This window comes from Canis aureus, chromosome X (assembly GCF_053574225.1).
Source record: "Canis aureus isolate CA01 chromosome X, VMU_Caureus_v.1.0, whole genome shotgun sequence".
NCBI classification, from domain to species: Eukaryota; Metazoa; Chordata; class Mammalia; order Carnivora; family Canidae; genus Canis; species Canis aureus.
The window spans coordinates 110,221,679-110,243,522 of NC_135649.1; the positions used below are offsets into that span (position 1 = coordinate 110,221,679).

The following is a 21,844-nucleotide window of genomic DNA, read 5'->3' on the forward strand; positions in this document are numbered from 1 at the left end:
TACATACCTTAAAAGTTAGGGATTGAGTAAACAATATTTGGCTTCTTGAATTTTCAAGTTGACTCTTCCCTTACAATGGTAAACAGCTTTACTTAGTTACATAAGATTCTTCAAGGCCATGTTTTATTCTTGCTTATGTCTTTATATCTGAAGCATTGCTTTTTGGATCAATATCCACTAATTCCACTTGAAAACTGAATTTTGCATTTGGTGGAATTTGGGCATCAGGCTGTCCTTTCTTTCCATAAACCCATTCTAGTTCAATCTCTGTCGAGCCTTTTCTCTTTACTCATAGTCAAGAATGCTTCATCCCTCCTCTGATAACTTTGCCTTTTCCAACTTTAAAACTTAAGGGCGTGACATTTTTCTTCTTTGAATTCATTTGAATATTAGTATCAAAATCAGTCCCATCCTGTAGTGTTCTGTATACCAGCATTGAACAACATCTCCCTTTTTGGGAAAGTTGATTTTATCTCCTTCTTTAAGAGCACAATTTATATATTTTGGTGGACCCTCATCCAGAGTCTCTTCAGGCTTGGTTTCTTTGGGTTTGTCTTCATTAAACTTCACATTTTTCGCCTGCCCAGACACTGTACTTATACTTTCAGTACCCTCGAAATGTTTACTTTCAGAAAAATAATTATAGGATGTAACCAAATGGTCCTTGTTAGCTGTTTTGACCACATTTTCAATGTTTCTTAATAACTTATGTTCTGCAAGAAACAAGTCTGAACTATGGTTCTGTAAAAGCTTGATTATGTCCTTCTTGGGAACTGCTTGCTTCTACACAGTCTAGATAGATCCACTGTGTGATGGCTCCTGCCATCTTCCCCCACTCATGATTCAACTCAGTGCTCATCATGTTAAGTGTACTCTTAATCCCCTTCACCTATTTCACCCATCTCCCCCCACTTCCCTTCTGGTTACGACTAGATTATTCTCTGTATTTCAGAGTGATTTTTATTTCTTTTTTTCTTTGTTTCTTAAATTCTACATATTAAATGAAATTAAATGAAATTATGTGTTTGTCTTTCTCTGACTTATTTCACTTAGTATTATACTCTAGATTTATCCATATTGTTGCAAATGGCAAGATTTCATTCTTTTTTATGGCTCGGTAATATTCCATTCCGTACATACATATATATCTATATATATCTTCACACCACTGCCATGTCTTAACACCTGTCATCTATTGATGGACATTTGAGTTGCTTCCATAATTTGGCTATTGTAAGTAATGCTGCAATAAGCAGGGGTGCGTATATCTTTTCAAATTTGTGTTTTTGTATTTTTTGGACAAATAGTAGTGGAATTACTGGATCCTATGGTAATGCTATTTTTACTTTTTTAAGGAACCTCTGTACTGTCTTCCACAGTGACTGCACCAGTTTGCATTTCTACCAATGGTGGAGGAGGGTTCCTTTTTCTCCACATTCTCACCAGCATTTGTTATTTTTGGTGTTTTTGATACTAACCATTCTAACAGGTATGAGATGATATCTCATTGTGGTTTTGATATGTATTTCCCTGATAATAAGTGATGTTGAGCATCTTTTCATGTGCCCATTGGCCATCTGGATGTCTTCTTTGGAGAAATGTCTCCTCATGTCTTCTGCCCATTTTTAAAAAAAGATTTTATTTATTTATTCATGAGAGACAAAGAGAGAGAGGCAGAGACATAGGCAGAGGAAGAAGCAGGCTCCTTGCAGGGAGCCCAATGTGGGACTCAATCCCAGGACCCCAGGATCACACCCTGAGCCAAAGGCAGATGCTCAACCATTGAGCGCCCCAGGCGTCCTGTTCTGCCCATTCTTAAATTGGATTACTTATTTTTTGGGCATTGAATAGTATAAGTTCTTTTTTTTTCTAAGATTTATTTATTTATTTATTCCTAGAGATGCAGAGAGAAAGAGAGGCAGAGACACAGGCAGAGGGAGAAGCAGGCTCCATGCAGAGAGCCTGACATGGGACTCGATCCAGGGTCTCCAGGATCATGCCCTGGGCTGCAGGCAGTGCTAAACTGCTGTGCCACCGGGGCTGCCCGAATTGTATAAGTTCTTTATATATTTTCAATGCTAACCCCTTATCATATATGTCATTTGCAAATGTCTTCTCCCATTCCCTAGGTTGCCTTTTAGTTTTGCTGATTGTTTCCTCTGCTGTGCAGAAGCTTTTTATTTTGATGTAGTCCCCATAGTTTATTTTGGCTTTTGTTTTCCTTGCCTCCAGAGACCTATCTAGAAAAATGTTGCTATGGCCAATACCAGAGAAATGACTGCCTGTGCTCTCTTCTAGGATTTTTATGGTTTCAGGTTTCACATTTAGATCTTTAATCCATTTTGAATTTATTTTTGTATAAGAAAGTGGCCCAGTGTCATTCTTTTGCATGTCACTGTCCAGTTTTCCTAACACCATTTGTTGAAGAGACTTTTTCCCATTGTATATTCTTTCCTTCTTTGCCGAAGATTATTTGCCTGTATAATTATGGGCTTATTTCTGGGTTTTATATTCCGTTCTACTGATCTATGTGTCTATATTTGTGCCAGTACCATACTGTTTTGATCACTAGAGCTTTATAATATATCTTGAAGTGTGAGACATTTTGATGCCTCCAGCTTTGTTTTTCTTCTTCAAGGTTGCTTTGGCTATTTGGAGTGTTTTGTGGTCCCATACTAAATTTAGGATTGTTTGTTCTAGCTCTGTGAAAAATACTGTTGGTATTTGAATAGGGATTACATTAAATGTGTATATTACTTTGGGTGCTATAGACATTTTAACAGTATTTGTTCTTCTGATCTATGAACATGGAATGTCTTTCCATTTCTTTGTGTCCTCTTCAATTTCTTTCATCAGTGTTTTATAGTTTTCAGGGTATAGGTCTTTTACTTCCTTGGTTAGGTTTATTCCTAAATATTTAATTATTTTTTGTGCAAATCTAAATGGGATTGTTTTCTTAATTTCTGTTTCTGCTACTTCATTATCAGTGAATAGAAATACAGTGAATTTCTGTATATTGATTGTGTATTCTGCAAACTTACTGAATTCATTTATCAGTTCTAGTAGTTTTTTTGTGGAGTTTTTCAGTTTTTTTTTTTTTTGTAGGGGGGAGAGGCAGAGGGAGAGAGAGGGAAGAATCCCAAGCAGGCTCCAGCCCATTGTGGAGCCTGATGTGTGGCCTGATCTCACAACCCTGAGATCATGACCTGAGCTGAAATCAAGAGTCGGATGCTCAACCAACTGAGCCAACCAGGCACTCCAGATTTTCTATACGTGATATCATGTCTTCTGTAAATAATGGAAGTTTTACTTCTTCCTTACCAATTTGGATGCCTTTTACTTCTTTTTGTTCTCTGATTGCTGAGGCTAAGACTTCCAGTACTGTGTTGTGTAGAAGTGGTGAGAATGGACATCCTTGTCTTGTTCCTGACCTTAGGGGAAAAACAGTTTTTCACCTTTGAGGATGATGTTAACTGTGGGTTCTTCATATGTGGCCTTTATTATGTTAAGATAACCTATTTTGTTGAGAATTTTTTGTCATGGAATGGATGTTGTATTTTGTCAAATGCTTTTTCTGCATCTATTGAAATGATCATATGGTTCTTATCCTTTCTCTTATTGATATGATGTATCATGTTGATTGATTTGCAACCCGTGCATCCCAAGAATAAGTCCTACTTGATCATGGTGAATGATTCTTTAATATATTGTTGGATTTGGTTTGGTAATGTTTTGTTCAGAATTTTGGCATCTATGTCCATCAGAGATATTGGCCTATAGTTCTCTTTTTTGGTGGTGTATTTATCTGGTTTTGGTATCAGGATAATGCTGGCCTCATAGAATGAATTTGAGTTTTCCTTCCTCTTCTATTTTTTGGAATAGTTTGAGAGGAATGGGTATTAACTTTTTCTTGAATGTTTGATAGAATTCATATGAAGCCATCTAGTCCTGGACTAGTCCTTGTGTGTTGGGAATTCTTTTTAATTTAAATTCAATTTGCCATCATATAGTATAAAACCCAGTCTCATCCCATCAAGTGCCTACCTTAGTGCCTGTCACCCAGTCACCCCATCCCCCACCCACCTCCCCTTTTGCAACCCTTTGTTTCCCAGAGTTAGGAATCTCTTGTGGTTTGTCTTCCTTTCTAATTTTCCCCACTCAGTTCCCCTCCTTTCCCTTATAATCCCTTTCACTATTTCTTATATTCCACGTATGAGTGAAACCATGTGATAATTGTCCTTCTCCGATTGACTTATTTCACTCAGCATAGTATGTTGGGGGTTTTTTGATTACTGATTCATTTAATTGCTGGTAATCAGTCTGTTCAATATTCTATTTCTTTTTGATTCAGTTTTAGTAGATTGTAGGCTTCTAGGAATTTATCCATTTTTTCTGGGTTGTCCAATTTGTTGGCATATAATTTTCCATAATCTATCATAATTATATTTCTGTGGTGTCGGTTGTTATTTCTTTTTTCTTCATTTCTGATTTTGTTTTTTGAGTCCTCTCTCTCTTTTGATGAGTCTGACTAGAGGTTTATGACTTTTGTTTATCTTTTCAAAGAAACAGCTCCTAGTTTCATTGATCTGCTCTATTTTTTAGTTTCTGTTACATTTATTTCTACTCTAATCATTATTATTTCTTTCTACTAGTTTTGGGTTTTCTTCTTTTTCTAGCTCCTTTAGGTATAAAGTTATGGTGTTTGGGAATTTTCTTGCTTTGTGAGATATGCTTGTATTGCTATGAACTTCCCTCTTAGAACAGCATTTTATGCATCCCAAAGATTTTGGACTGTTGTACTGTTATTTGTCTCCATGTATTTTTTAATTTCCTCTTTGACTTCTTGATTGACCCAATCACTGTTTAATTGCATGTTATTTAGCCTCCATCTATGTGTATTCTTTCCAGATTTTTTCTTGTGGTTGATTTCTACTTTCATAGTATTATGGTTGGAAAAGATGCATGATTTGACTTCAATCTTTTTGAATTTGTTGAGACTGATTTTGTGGCTTAACATGTAGTCAGTTCTGGAGAATATTCCATATGCACTTGAAATGAAATGTATTCTGATGTTTAAGAGTAGAATGTTCTGAATATTATCTATTAGATCCTTCTGGTCCAATGTGTCTTTCAAAGGCACCGTTTCCATGTTAATTTTCTGTTTGGATGATCTATCTGTTGATGTGAGCGAGGTGTTAAAATCTCCTACCATTTTTTACTACTATTGATTACTGCCTTTATGTTTGTTATTAGTTGCATTATGTATTTGGATGCTCCATGTTGGGTGCATAAATATTTATAATTGTTATATCTCCTTGTTGAATTGTTCCCTTTATGATTATATAGTATCCCTGTCTTTTGTTACAGTCTTTATTTCAAAGTCTATTTTGTCTGATATTACCACTCTGGCTTTCTTTCACTTCTATTTGCATAATAAATGCTTTTTACATCCCTTTGCTTTTAATCTGCATGTGTCTTTAAGTGTGAAATGAATACTTGGATGCAGCATATAGATGGGTCTTGCTTTTTTATCCATTCTGTCACCCTTTGTCTTTTGATTGATGCATTTAGCCCATTTACACTCAAAGTAACTATTGGTAAGTATGTACTTATTGCCACTTACTTGTTTTATGGTTGTTTTTGTAGCTGTTCTCTGTTCCTTTCTTTTCTTGCTCTCTTATAACTTGCTGCTTTTTTTAGTGATAGGCTTGCATTCCTTTTTCTTTATTTTATACTTATCTATTATGAATTCCTGATTTATATATAGTGACCAATAGGTTTATGTATAACATTTTCTGCACATAGCATTTTATATTAAGTTGATGGTTGCTTAAGTTCCCATTCCAAAAGCACTACATTTTTACTCCTCCCCTACTTTTTAGGTATATTGTGTGATACTTTACATCTTGGTATTTTGTGAATATCTTGACTGATTTTTATGCATATACTTAATTTTACTGCTTTTGAGTCTCTTATTTTCTTACTTCTGCTTATGGTCTTTCCTTTCTACTCAAAGATTCCCCTTTAATATTTCTCATAGGGCTCGTTTAGTGGTTAGAAATCCTTTAACTTTTGTTTCCCTAGTAAATTCTTTATCTCTCCTTCTATTATGAATGATGCCTTTGCTGGATACAGTATTCTTGGCTGCAGATTTTTTTTCAACACTTTGAATATATCATGCCACTTTCTTCTGGCCTGCAAAGTGTCTGCTGAAAAATCAGCCAATAGCTTATGGAGTATCTCTTGTACATAATGGTTTTCTTTTTTTCTTGCTGCCTTTAAATTCTCTGTCACTACTTTTTGCCATTTTAATTACTGTGTGTCTCGGTGTGGACCTCCTTAGGTTGATTTTGTTGGGAACTCTGTGCCTCCTGGATCTGGATTTCTATTTCCTTCTCCAGATTTGGGAAGTTTTCAGCTATTATTTCTTCAAATACATTTTTCTGTCCCCCCTCCCTTCTCTCTTCCTCTGGGATTCCCTATGTCAGTGTTACTACACTTTATGGTGTCACTGAGTTCCTGTAGTCCATTTTCATTTTTTGTTCTTCTTTTTTCTCTCTCCTGTTCAACTTGATTGCTTTCTATTACTCTGTTCTCCAGGTCACTGATCTGATCCATCCTTCTATTTCCTCTAGTCTGTTATTTATTCTCTTTAGTGTATTTTTAATTTCAGTTATTGAGTTCTTTATCTCTTGTTGGTTCTTTTTTATGTTTTATATGTCTTTGTTGAGGGTCTCACTGAGTTCCTCCATTCTTTTCTCAAGTCCAGTGACAATTATGACAGTTACTTTAAATTCTCTATCAGGCTTACTCATCTCTGTTTCACTTAGCTCTCTTGCTATGATCTTGTCCTATTCTTTCATTCAGGACATATTTCCCTGTCTCCCCATTTTGTTTAACTCTCTATGTCTGTTTCTCTGTGTTATGAAAGTCAGCTACATCTCCTGCTCTTGAAAGTAGTGGCCTTATGAGGAAGAAGTACTGTAGTGCCCTGCAGTGCAATGTACCCTGTTCACCAGGTGCTTCAGAGATATCTATGTGTGTTACATGTGCCCTACTGTTATGGATGAGCCGCATTTGCCTTCAGTCTAGTCATCTGCAATGGCTTTCTTTGCCTGTTATGGGCAGGGTTTGGTCATGGTGTTGTTAGTGGACCAGTCCAGGGCCACCTTCGGCTTGAGTTGAGTCAGACCAGGTGTTTGCTAGAGCTGCAGTAGCAGTGAACTGTAGGGTGCTTTCCCTGCGTCGTTCTCTGAAAAGCTTTCATTGGTGGATGGTGCCTATTGTCAGACCAGATGTCTGTCCCTAGCCCACTGCTAGGGCCTCAGTTGAACTGTTGTGTGAGCTTTCTTCTCCTCTTTCCCTAGGGCAGGAGTCACTTTGGGATGGTGCTAACCACTGTCAGGGCTATTTGCACACTGCTGCTTGTGGTACCACTTTGGATGGATTCCTGTTGAGGTAATGTTGGAGGAGGAGGGTCTGCAGGAGAACACAGGGGTGGGATGTGTGGTGTTAGCAAGGTCTGGACTAGTTTGTTCTTGGAGAGGGCTTGTAACAGCTTTGGAAAACTCCTGCCATGGCTGGGTTGGAGAGAGTGGGTCTGTAGAAGAGTGCAGGGGTAGGTGCACTATTAAAAAGCTAGGTGGAGAGTGTTCACACTCTGCTGGATCCCAGAGATGTCTGTGTATCTAGGCTGGGGGATGGGGAAGGGAAATGGTGCCTAGAAGCTCTTTTGTTCCTGGAGAAGTTTCTGAAAGATCCCTGCCCCTCCAGCACACTCTAAGATTAGTAAATAAATCTCCATCCTGTATCTCTCAGGCATTTTTGAAACTGCTGCTTCTATACTGTGTCTCTGTGGGGCTGTTTGTTGTGTTGTCTCTTTAAGGGTAGATACTCAGTTTCCTGTCACCCTTTGGCTCTCCAAGGTCTAAGCCCACTGCTTTTTAAAGTTCCGTTTGTTAAGTCCCACTGATTGTAAGAACTCATGCAGGTAAGCCTCTAGTTTTTGAAGCCAAATGTTATGGGGATTTGTCTTCCCAGTGCTTGTCCCCCATGCCTGGGGTGCCTGGGGTGGGGTCTGTTCCTCTTTCGTCTGTACCTGCAGCACCCCTCCTTCCCCTGGACAGTCCTACAGGACAGCTTGTTTCCTGGCCATGTTCCTGCCCTTCCTACCCTCTTCGATATAGCCTCCATTCTACATTTAGCCTGGATAGTCTGTTCTGCCAGTCTTTAGGTTGTTTTCTGTGTTATTTTCACTGATATGGGTGTTATCTAGGTGTATTTGTGGGACAAGGTGAGCCTAGGATCCTCCTACTCTGCCGTCTTCCCTGGAAGTCCTCAGAAGAGAATATTCTTAATCTCTAAAAAGCCTACTGCAGGGACGCCTGGATGGCTCAGCAGTTGAGCATCTGCCTTTGGCTCAGGGCATGATCCTGGGATCTGGGATTGAGTCCCACATCTGGCTCCTTGTGGGAAGCCTGCTTCTCTCTCTGCCTGTGTCTCTGCCTCTGCCTCTCTCTCTCTCTCTGTCTGTCTCTCATGAATAAATAAATAAAATCTTTTTAAAAAGCCTACTGCAAATATACTAAATGATAAAATGTTGAAAAATTTTCCCTGGAGGTCAGGAACAAGACAAGGATGCCCCTCATAATCACTGCTACTCTTTCAGTGTTCTGGCCAGTGCACAAAACAAGAAAAAGGCATAAGAATTAGAAAGAAACAAAAAACTGCCATTATTTGCATATGATATAATTATATTCATAGAAAATCTGAATGGTTTGGCAGATAAACTATTGGAAGTAATAAGAGAATTTAGCCCAGTGTCCGGATTTAAAAGCTCAATATCCAAAAATCCAATGTATTTATCCATACCAGCAACAAACAGAAAATGAAATTAATATAAAATACTGAGGAATGAATCTAATAAAAGATGTGCAAGACATCTACAGAAAAAATGATAAAACCATATTCTGAGACATTAAAGAAATACACAAAAGGGAAGATATGCCATAGTAAATATGAGCAAAAAAGATGCCAATTCTTCCCAAATTTAATTCTAAATTCAGTGCAATTCCAATAAATGTGTTTTGGTGGAACTTGACAAACTGATTTTAAAATTCATATAGAAATACAAAAAGCTAAGGGTAGCCATTACCCTTTTGGAGTAGAAAAATAAAGAGGAAGACTTTATCCACTGGATAAGAAGAGTATTATAAAGCTTTAGTAATCAAGACAGTATATATATATATTTTTTCAGGGATATTAAAATAGACTAGTGGAATAGAATGAAGAACCCAGAAACATATCCATGCGTAAGTTCAGTATTTGACATATGTTGTACTGAGAACAGAGGAAAAATGTCAGTCCTTAGTATAAATAGTACTGAGATGAGTGGCTATACTTAAATTAAACCTCTGTCTCACACTATACTCCCAAATATATTCCAGGTGTATTAAAAGCCTAAACGTGAAAGGAAAAAGAAAAAGCTTCTAGAAAATAATATAGGAAAAGATTTTCATGAACTAGTGAGTAGTGAGTAGGGAAGAATTGCATAAACAAGGTGCAAAAGATACCCTACTATAAGAAAAAGAGACCTCTGTTCATCAAAAAACAATACAAAGAGTGAAAAGATAAACCACAGAGTGAGGGGAGATGTTTTCAATTCACACAACAGAAAACTAGTATTTTGATTCTGGTGCGTGCTGTTCATTGGAGGAATGCTCTCAGGAGTGAAGAAAGTGGGACAGGGCAGGAGAAGGCGCCAAGCATATTCTTAGCTGTAGCCTGATCCCATAGGGAGTTCTTTTTTTTTTGTAAATTTTTAAATTGGAGTTTGATTTGCCAACATATAGTATAACACCCAGTGCTCATCCCATCAAGTGCCCCCCTCAGTACCCACCATCCAGTCACCCCATCCCCCTGCCCTCTTCCCCTTCCACTACTCCCTGTTCATTTCCCAGAATTCATAGGGAATTCTATAGTATGAATTGTACCATAGAGTTGTTTCCCCTTGAGGCAAGGGGTCCAGAATTCCATACCCTCATGTAGCATTTAGTTCTTAGCTGTGGGCTGTGCCCCAAAGGTGGGGGTGAGCATAGCTTCCTGGGTAAAAGGGGCCCCTGCTAAGCTGGATGACATTCTTTAAAGAAAGGGACATTTGTAAGCTATTAGCAACCAACACACAACATCTGGAAGGATTGTTGAATTGATTGGTAAAGGGGATCATTGTGGAACACCAATAGTGTCCTCTTCAGTGAGGACTTGGTTAACACATCTGAGTCAACCTTAGTTCTCATGTAGTATGGATCCTGTGTTGGAGCCTGGAAACCTGCCATGAGGCTGGCCACCACAGGAAACTGTGACCCTGGAGCAGAGAATAAAGGGTGAACTCTATTTCCATGGAAGAGAAGGAAGTTGTGACAAGGAATTGGGGATTTCTAGAGATGAGATTGAAGTAGCTACAGGGAGAGAGCCAGTACTCTCCTAGAATAGTGACTGAGCCAAAAAAAAAAAAAAAACCCAAGAGAGAAACAGATAAGTTCATCAGCTGTGGACCCTGACCTCAAGACTAGTTGGGGCATAGCACTAGAGAATACAAGGATACATTTTCTCTAAGACCAGTTCTATTCCCATCACCTAGCTTTGAGAAGTGCCCAGAGGTCAGAAATATGTGCCATAAGAATTTGTGAAGAGTAATATATCAGGTTTTTAGGAAATAGAGAAACTATATTTATACTGTGCATCTGAATTGTATGAGTAAATTTTCAGTTCCCACTTTGAAACACTTTAAGACTACTAGATTGTTATATTTGAACATATAAATGAAGTAAACAGAATCTGACCTTTGACAACAAGATTATAATCCCTTTGAGAGCAAAGTCATTTCAACCCACATGTCTAGTCAAGAGCCATTGGTAAAAGTCAAGACACTGTGGAAAAAGAAGCTTCAACTATAAATTATATTGGTATATTTGTTACTAATTTAGAGAAAAAATCACTTTAGACCCACACCTCATCCCATAATGGTGGTCAAATAAAATATATATCAAAAAATTAATTCATAAAAACACTGAATTTTATGAGGTCTGTGGGGTTCTCTATAAAGTTTATAAGCTTTGAAGTGATGTTACAAGTGACGAATATGACTACATAAAAACTTAAAACTTTATATATAAAAATTTTTAAAAACAGAGAAAATACTTCCTAACAAATATGGGAAACAGAGGCTTAATATCTTAGGCAAATTAAAAAGAAAACATTAATATCACAATACAAAGAAGAAAAAGATAAGGCAATTCCAAATAAGGAATTGTGCTAAGTAAACAGATAAATGGGAAAGTGTTGAACATTTCACTTCAATCTTAAATACTTATTGAGCATCTACAATAGGCCAGACACAGGCCCTCTATCAAAGGAGTTCTAGGTACAGACACCAAAGAATACAAATCAAATTACTAATCAGATACTAGTGAAACTGGTATGTGTGTGTGTGTGTGTGTGTGTGTGTGTATATATATTTTTTTTTTAGATTTATTGATTTTAGAGCATAAGAGAGAGAGCATGAGCAGGAGGAGCAGAGGGACAGGGGGAATCTCAAGCAGGTTCCATGCCAAGTGTGGAACCCAACATAGGGCTTGATCTCATGACCCTGAGATCACGACCTCAGCCAAAACCAAGAGTCAGATGCTTAACCGACTGTGCCACTCAGGCACCCCAAAACTGATACTTTTATATGCTGCTGCTGAAAGTAAAATTACACAATCCAATTTGAATTTGGCCATACCTGTCAATTGATAGCATTGTTTAAATCCTTTAACTTAGGAATTCTACTTCAGGGAATATATCACCAAAGAGAAAAAAAAATCCCAAGAGAGGAAATAAAACTTTTATGCCTGAAGATGTTCACCACATTGTATTTTATAGAGAGAAAATATATATGAAAGCACCTTAAATATTAAATATTTTAATCCAAGTTTTCTTAAATTAATTTTTCTATAGATTTTTTTCATAGACTATGTATTAAGAAGCTTGAGAACATGCCTTCAAGAAGAAAGGGGCCCATAATTTTGATAATCATCCTTTGAGATTCTAGGGCTCTGATGTAGTTCATATAGTAATATGGTTTTGGTTGGGTGAAATGTTTGGAGCCCAGGCAAACCTAAGCACCAGACTAACCCAGAAGAGAGTTTCTAAAACATAGAGAGGCCGAAGTCTCCTGAGAATGCACTTTTCTAGTTTTCCATGGGTGTGAGCGTATCATGTGGTTTTCAGGAAGGCTAGATGAAGCAGTTCCAACTTACCTACTGGACACAGCAGGCCTTGAACTCAGAAAGAATGAGAATAAATCTCTCATTCTATACACATGGAGACTTTCACGGAAAGGACAAGACCCCTGTTATCAGCTAGAGAGTTCTGAAGAATGGGCAAAGTACGTGATTGGGTCTCAGAATCAAAATTCTCAGAGCCCTGTAGCTCCCGGGGAGCTCTCCAAGGTCCTGAAAAACTGCTTGCGCCTCTCTCCAAGCTGATGGAATCTTCATCTCACTAATGTCTCTTACCTAAAGGATTCACTACCTCAGCTTGCCTTGACACTTGCCCTCTGGTCTGTAACCCCTTGACACAATCTGTCTGTGACCCTTGCCTAGGGGGACTTCAGTCACTGCATTTTATCTGCATGTACTGGCAGCTTCATTTATCAGTGTCCTTCTAAAGGAAGTCTATTTGAGGTTATCTCAGTAGGAGAGAATATATGTTTTATTAACTTTTGGTTGTACTATCAGGAAAGAAAGGGACTCAAGAGAGATAATTTTCAAATATGGGTCCTCTTAGGTTAGTAAAGCCTGGTATCTGTCACTACATTTGGTTGTTGCTGAGATCTGTGAGAAAGTAACTACTAGAAGAACACATGGAAGAAACAGAAAACACCGTCAGAGAGTTGAGAGATACAAAGAGCCTACACGTGACTTATTTGTCATACTTTTCTTAAGATTTTATTTATTCATTTGAGAGAAGAGAGAGAGGGAGAGCACAAGCGGAGGGGAGAGGCGGACTCCCCACTGAGCAGGGAGCCCAATGTGGGGCTCAATCCCAGAACCCTGAGAGATCATGACCTAAGCTGAAGGTAGATGCTAACCATCTGAGCCACCCAGGTGCCCCTTGTCATACTTTTAAATCCTGCAATTACTGGATTAGCAACAGGGTACAGCAAGCTGCCTTACATATGATTGGAGTTGGTAAACAAGTGAATATTAAACAAGGCACTAGAAGAACACAGTTCTAGTCTTGACTGTTTTTTTAAACAAATTAATTATATAACATTGGGCAAAACATTTAGCTTCTCTGTATGAATGTAAGGTAACTGCTGCAACAAACAACCCCCAAATTGCAGTCACTTAAAACAATGTAAGCTGCTTTCTCACTCATACAACAATCTAATATATTTTCCTGGTTGACTGGCTTTCTTGGACAACTTTTCTCTCAAGTGGTGTCGCAGACTTCTTCCATATTATAGCCTTGCTATTCTGTAAGTTTTGGAGTTATCTTCATTCAGCTGGTCATCGAGGAAAAAAATGGGGTGTGTGCTCTCTCTGTGCCAATCTATAATTCTTACTGGGACCACTGCCCAATTCTTTAGGGGACAGTCAAGACCATTCAGTGTTCTAGCCCTTTGGTTCTTCTTCAGTGGGCTCCTGCTGTGGCCTGTTTTGGGCAATCTGTTCTCTTGCACCCAGTTCTCTCCCAGCTTTTCATAGGAGCTGTTCGCCATCACCTTGGAATGACATTCTCTCTCTACTTACTCCCTGACATTTTGTTCTCCAGCTTCTGTTGCCTGGTCTTGCTAATACTCAATAAATATTTACTAAACTGGTGTTAAAAAAAAGAATGGGGAGGAGCTTATATTTTAGAGGGTTTTATGGGTTAGGCCTTAAAGTGGTACAAATCACTTCTACCTACCTTCTATTGGACAGGACCCACCAAAAGTTCACACCTAATTGTAAAGGATCTTGGAAAATGGAGTCTTAATGTATGCTAAAAAGGAAAAGGGACACAGTTTGGTAAATAACTGGCCTTACTCTCTAGGTTTTGGTTTCTTCAATGGTAAAATGATGCAAATAACATTTGCTCTTTTTTCTCCATAGAGTTATTGTAAAGGTCAGAGGAGATTACCTGTGTGAAAATGTGTTAAAAACTGTAAATCATGGGCAGCCTGGGTGGCTCAGCGGTTTAGTGCTGCCTTCAGCCCAGGTGTGATCCTGGAGACCCAGGATCGAGTCCCGCGTCGGGCTCCCTGCATGGAGCCTGCTTCTCCCTCTGCCTGTGTTTCTGCCTCTCTCTCTCTCTGTCTCTCAAGAATAAATTTAAAAAAACCTGTAAATCAATGTATAATGGATATACAGGAAGGGAATCATTATTGCTTGGCTTGCGTACCTTTGAATGTTAATTTTAAGAGTGAAAAAAAAAGATGTTCTGTCTTTGGTAGGACTCCTTATAGTTGGTCACAGTATATACCAATATAAGTATATTTAATGGAGTATTATATTTTCTGATATGGGGCAAAAATAGAGATTGTAAATGAACCTTTGACATTCCATAATTTGAATGCCTTGGTCGAAGTATATACTAGGATGGAATTAAGGGAAAGTACCATTTTGTGTTCAAGCCTAATTTTTTGCCGGGCTCCTGAAAATGCTTCTAACCTCCCAGACAATAAAACCTACCATAGGTTTGATAACAAGTGGTACATTCTTTCCTCTTTGACAGCCTTCCCTGGACTGGGTATTGTAAATGAGATATCTATTATGATTATTGTGCATGACATCTAATTATGGACATACCCAAACTCACACATGCACATAGCTCCCTTGTCATTTTTCTAGGGCCCTTCATCCTCAGCAGTGAGAAACTCCTCTTACCACTAATTCCCCAAGTAAACAAAGCTCCCAAAATTGCCTCCTTCAGCTTCTCCTTCTCGGGTTTGCTATGAATCGGAGAATCTGTTAGAATTGCTTTATGCCTATACACCCAGCAACATGCCAATGATTTCTAAATGCTGGTCACTCTTTGGTTACATGATGTTTTGACCTAAAGCTAATATCAGCCATCCGGGAAGGGCTATTATTTAAACAAACCTCACTCAGCCGATTGTGACCAAGGCACTGGATCATACTGAACTGCAAGTTTTCTTGTAAGGATGAAAGAAAATAATAAGAAATCACAATAGCAAGGGACATACTCTGAGTCCCAGCTTAGTTTTCTGAAAGGAGAAAAAGAAAGACATTTGTTTGAAACTCTAGGGCCTTAGGGTAGTTCACCAGAGCACACTAAGCTTCAGGAATTATGTCTAATTTATCTTAGAGCAGACGGAACTCACAGCTTAAAAATTCAAAGCAAAGATAGCTCTATTCTCAATATGTATAAAATAACTGAATGCGAGCATGACCTAAAGGAAATTAGACTGCACATAATCATGCATTCTGGTGCACTGTGGTATTAACTTGAAAATATAGAGCTTTGAGTTTTGTGGAAAGAAATAGAAGTTGGGATGTAAAATGAAGCAAAGAAGGAGATGCCTTGGAAATATGAATTGCTATAAATGAAAGCAATGTCTAATCAAATAAGAGCCTTCTACAGTAGACTGTCCTTCACATCTGGGTATCTTGGCTATCTATCTCTTATCAGGGAAAAAAAAGGTCAGGGAATTATACCAAAGCAGATCTCTTTCAGCTGGACAAGCTTTAAGAGAAAAAACAAAAAACAGTCTCCTGCTCTTTTTTAGTGCCTCTTAGTGGGTATCTTTTTCTTTTTTAAAATCTGCGTCTACCAGCCCTTTCCCAGCTATATATGTACTTGAATATTTTTCTGCTCTGTGTTCTACTCATGCTATGTGTCTCATGTATCCATGCAAATTGGTGCCCAAACTAGGCATGCTAAAAGTGCTGGAGTCCTGAAGCAGATTGGCCCTTCACTGATGACTTGCATTGGCAGATATCCTCTTCACGGTTTGATGGTAAAAGCCGGTTGAAATTTAGGAGACCATTTTGCTTTCAAAAGGGATTCGGGTATTGAAATGTGCTTGGAACAAAAGTTTCCCGCAGTTCTAGGACAATACACATGGATCTTTCCAGATATTATGTGTATGTGTGGTGGTGGTGGTGGTGGGGGAGATAGGGAAACGTAGAGGCAATATGAGAGAGTGGATGGAGGACTGAGATTCAGGGGTTCAGGAAACCCAGAATTTTAGACTGTTTCTCACTGAATCTAGGACTCTAGAAAGTGGTTGATCCCTCTGAGCCTCAATTTTCCTATTTGCAAAGTAATAGTAACAAACAATTGAGAGGCAGGGTGGTATAGTGGGCAAGTATACACATTCCAGAGAAAGGTTGCCACGGTTCAAATTCTGGCTCTGCTGCTATTACCTATAACAGTCTGTACCTCAGCTACTTTTTTTTTTTTTTTTTTTTTAACATCTAGCTGAAGCTTGAACTCTATTACTGGTTGCATAATGTACCATTTTACTTTTTAAAAAATTAATGAACTTTATTTTTTAGAGAAGTTTTAGGTTCACGGCAAAATTGAGCGGAAGTACAGGGTTCCCATTTACCCCCTGGGCCCATACGTGCACATGCTCAGCCTGCTCCACTAACAATATTCCCCACCAGACTGGGACATTTGTTACAATCACTAAAACTTTATCAACATATCATAATCACCCAAAGGCCACAGTTTACATTAGGGGTTCACTTTTGATATTGTACAGTCTGTGGGTTTGGACAAACATATAATGATATGTATCTACCATTATAGTGTCATACAGGATAGTTTCACTGCCCTAAAAATTCCCTATGCTCTATTTATCCCTGTTTCCCTGCTAACCCCTGGCAACCACTGATGTTTTTGATGTCCCCATAATTTTGCCTTTTCCAGAATGTTGTATATTTGGAATCATATGGTATGTAGCCTTTTCAGATTGGCTTCTTTCACTTAGTAATATGCATTAAGTTTCCTCCATGTCTTTTCATGGCTCGATAGCTCGTTTTTTCCTTTAGCACTGAATAATTAGATTCTATTGTCTGATCATCACAGTTTATCCATTTACCTTTTGGAGGACATTTTGATTGCTTCAAGTTCTGGCAATTATTAATAAAGCTGCCACAAACATCCATGTGCAGGTTTTTGTGTGGATATAAGTTTCTAATTCATTTGGATAAATACCGAGGACCAATCATACATTAAGAGTATTTTTAGCTATTTTTAAAATAGTTTATTGAGTGTGGGTTTTAGCAGATTTTATCTTTTAAGGGATTGGTTTGTTTCATCTAGGTTATCAGATCCTGGTATAGAATATAGAGTATAGAGTTGTTCATAATATTTCATTATCTTCTTTTTAATGTCTATGAGATCTTTAAATGTCCTTTGAGTGATGTCTCTTTTATTTCTATACTAGTATTTTGTATTTACTCTCTTTTTTTCTTAGTTAGCCTGGCTAGAGGCTTATCGATTTTATTGATCTTTTCAAAGAAACAGCTTTTGATTTTGTTGATTTTCTCTATTGATCTCGGTTTCATCGATTTCTACTTGAATTTTTGTTATTTCTTTTACTTACTTTGGATTTAATTTGATTTTTTTCTCTAGTTTTCTAAGGTAGGAGATTAGATTATTGATTTTAGATCTTTCTGCTTTTGCAATATATGCATTAAATGCTCTAAATAACTCTCAAAGCACTGTGTTCACTGTGTCCCACAAACTTTGATAAGTTGTATTTTCACTTTTATTTAATTCAAAATATTTTTAAATTTCTCTGGGTTTCTTCTTTGACCTATGTGTTAATTAGAAGTGTATTGTTAATCTCCAAGTATTTTGGTATTTTCCAGCTATCTTCCTGTTATTGATTTCTACTTTAATTCCATTGTGGTCTGAGAGTACACATTATATGCTTTCTATTCTTTTAAGCTAAGATATATTTTAAATTTATCAAGGTGTATTTTATGGCACAGAATGTGGTCTTAGAGAATGTTGCATGTGAGCTAGAGAAGAATTTGTACTCTGCTATTGTTGAATGAAGTCATTTATAGATGTCAATGAAATCCAGTTGACTGATGGTGCTGTTGAGTTCACCTATCTTTACTGATTTTCTGCCTGCTGTATCTGTTTCTGATAGAGGGATGTTGAAGTCTCCACCTACAATAGTGGATTTATCTATTTTTCCTTGCGGTTTTATCTGTTTTGCCTCACATGTTTTGATGCACATGTTAGGTGCATACACATTGTCTTCTTAGAGTACTGACCTTTTAATCATTATGTAATGCCCCTCTTTATCTCTGATAACTTTCCTTGCTCTAAAGTCTGCTTTGTCTCAAATTAATACAGCTACTCCTGCTTTCTTTCGAGTACTGTTAGCATGTATATCTTTCTCCATTCCTTTATATTTTGTCTATATGTAATTTACATAAATATAAATTTATTTAATACTTTAAATTATATTAATATATTAATATCCATTAATATATCAATTCATTATTATTAAATTAATAATATTTAATATATTATGTATGTATGTATTTATTTATTTTTGAAAGAGAGAGGGAGCATGTGTGTGAGTGGTTGGGGGAGGCGCAGTGGGCAAGAGAGAGAGAGAGAATCTTAAGGAGGCTTCATGCCCAACCCAGAGCCTGATGTGGGGTACTATCCCATGACCCTGAGATTGTGACCTGAGCCAAAATCAAGAGTTGGATGCTTAACTGACTGAGCCACCCAGGTGCCCCTGTGATGTTATTTTTAAAGTGAGTTTCTTGTAGATGACATATAATTGAATCTTGTTGGCAGAGACATAGGCAGAGGGAGAGGCAGGTTCCCCATAGGGAGCGGGATGTGGGACTCGATCCCAGGACCCCAGGATCACGACCTGAGTCAAAGGCAGACCCATAACCACTGAGCCACCCAGGCGCCCCAATCTCTGTCTTTTAATTAATGTATTTAGACCATTGATTAAAATGATTATTGATATAGTTGGATTGCTATCTACAATATTTGTTACTCTGTTGCCCTCTATTTTTGTTCCTATTTTTGTCTTCTACACATTTTCTGCCTTTTGTGGAAGAAAGGAAGTTTTAACAGAGTATTTTATATGATTTTATTTTGTCTCAATTTTTAGTTTATCTACTATACTTCTTAATTTACTTTTATAGTGGCTGCTCTAGAACTTGCAGTATACAAGTACAGTGAATCTATGCCCACTTTATTTTTTAATTTAATTTAATTTTTAAAGGTTTTGTTTTTAACTAGTCTCTATACCCAACATGGGACTTGAACTCACAACCTTGAGATCAAGAGTCAGACACTCCACTGACTGAGCCAGCCAGGCGTCCCTAAGTCTACTTAACACTATACCACTTCATAGATAGTGCAGGTACCTTATAATAACAAAAGAATCCCAACTCCTCCCTTTCATCTCTTGAATTATTACTGTCATCCATTTCACTTATAATACACATAATTAAGCATACATATAAGCACATAAGCTTACATAATTGCATACACTGTTGCCATTACTTTTTTGAACAAATAATCAGAGCAATTAAGAATAAGAAAAATAAAACTTTTTATTTTACCTTCTCACTTATTTTTTGATGTTCTTTCTTTATGTAGGTCTAAGTTTCTGACCTATATGATTTTCCTTCTCTCTGAGGAACTTTTTTTTTTTAGTGTAGTTGACACCCAACATTATACTAGTTTCAAGTGTACAATAAATTTACATAGTATGCTGTGTTCACCACAAGTATAGCTACTATCTCTTTCAGTACATCAATATTATAACATCATTGACTATATTCCCTATGTTGTAAATTTTATTTCTATGAATTACTCATTCTATAACTGGAAGTGCTTCTTTTAACATTTCTTGCAAGGTGGGCCTACTGGCAACAAGTTCCCTTCATTTTTGTCTTAGAAAGACTTTATTTCTCTTTCACTTTTTTTTTTCTCTCTCTCTTTCACTTTTGAAGGATAATTTCAAATGATATAGAGTTTTAGGCTGGTGGGTGTTTTTCTCCTCATACTTTATATATTCCACTCTCTTCTTGCTTTGCATGGTCTATGAGAAGTCAGATATAATTCTTATCCTTGTTTCTCTACTGGTTTCTTTTGAGATTTTTTTCTTTATCTTTGATTTTCTGCAGTATGCTTAGGTGTAGTGGGAGATTTTTTGGGCATTTATCCTGCTTGGTGTTCTCTGAGCTTCTTGGATCTGTGGTTTGGTGGCCAACATGTGCCTCAGTTGATCCATCTGTAAAGTAGGTATTATAATAGCTATTTCATGTTGTGTGGATTAAAATTAATTCAATGTGTTACAAGCACTTAGAAGAGTACCTGGAATGTAGCTAGTACTATGTAAGTGTTAGCTAGTATTTAATAGATACTTGCTAAGCAATGGGCTAAGTGCTTATCATGCAGGATCTCATTTTTCCCTCACAGCAACCCTGTCATCAGGAGGTACCTATTATTACCCCCATTTTACAGATGGGGAGATTGAGGCTTGTCTATGATCACACAGATTGTTAAGTAGCAGATCTGTAACTCCTATTGAGGCCTATCTGGCTGCCAAGACCATGCCTTAAATTAGCAAGGAACAGCACCTCAGAAGGTGGTTGGATTTTAGTTAATCTCTCTGGTCCTTTCCAGAACTAAAACACTATTGTATGAAGTTTGAAATAATGCCAGAGTAATACTGTGGTAAAGCGTACAGGCTTAGGAGTTGGAAAGCCTGTGTCACACCCTGTTTCCACTGCTGTGACATGAGGCGAATTCACCTACCTTTCCTATGAAGTTGTTCTGAGGACTGAATGGGCTACTGTGTGTAAAACGTTTTACACAGTGCTTTGTGACTGGTACTGGCATATTTTAGGTGCTCAAAAAAGTTAGATAATAATTTTAATTTAAAAATCTTGTCTAATAGTTATAGTATTGGAAAAAGTCATGAAATGCTTTGGATTTAGAGACTGAGAGTCCAGGCAGGAGGCCATATGGTAGGAAACTCCTGATATGGAACTTGGCTGGAAGAGGTCACACTAACTTATATAATAGAACCCAGCCCTTGCGCTGTGCAGAAGTCTTCCCGGGTAAGAAGCTGAGATGACTCTGGTACGTGGAAGTGTTATCTCTAATGGTGACAATCATAATAGAACTGGGACACTCTTGGGCATTGTGACAGGGCTCTTATTTATGGTCAGTCTCATTCAGAGGAAGGAGGAAGTTGAAGGGAGTATTCCTAACATGATTGGTCCTGATTAAAGAGGGAGCAGATGGCCTTTAATCTGGACATCAGCGGTGATGGACAATATTAGGACTGCCTATTCTCTGAGCTTCTCAGAGTTAAAAGGGTTGCCCCACTTGTATGACTTTGGCATGACATTTCTTAGGGCTAGGTAAAGGGATCTGTGCATGTTTAAATCAGAGGTGACAGCTCTCTGGGGGACCAGACCTATGGGATATGGTAAAGGGGGCCCAATTCCTGTGACTCACATTTCATTATGTGTGTGTATAGATGTATGTATGTGTCTGCAGTTCTGGTGCTGCTCTTTCATTTTCCTCTGAAGAAACAGAGAGATTAAAAGTAGCAATTCTACTCTCTTGCTTTGGCTGCTCAAGTAGTCCTACCTCCAAAAATGTGAATTGTAATCTCAAAGCCCCTTGCCAGCTTCCTTCAGTAATCCCTACTCATCACCCATCACATTCTACAGTGTCACTGTTCTGGTTTTCAGATATATCCCCTCAGTCCAATAAGCACAGATAGAGGGCATATTTTGTGCCCGGCACTGGTGTTAGGATCTGAGATTATAAAAGAGAATGA

The 21,844-nt window shown here is 37.8% G+C and overlaps 1 protein-coding gene and 1 pseudogene across 9 annotated transcripts in view; one reads left to right on the forward strand and one right to left on the reverse strand.

Moving 5' to 3' along the window:
- The window catches only part of RAI2 (retinoic acid induced 2), a 388,350-nt gene that overhangs the window by 15,476 nt on the left and 351,030 nt on the right, over positions 1-21,844 (forward strand). The gene's annotated exons all lie outside the window — the stretch shown is intronic.
- On the reverse strand, positions 134-13,765 carry LOC144308959 (peptidyl-prolyl cis-trans isomerase FKBP3 pseudogene; annotated as a pseudogene).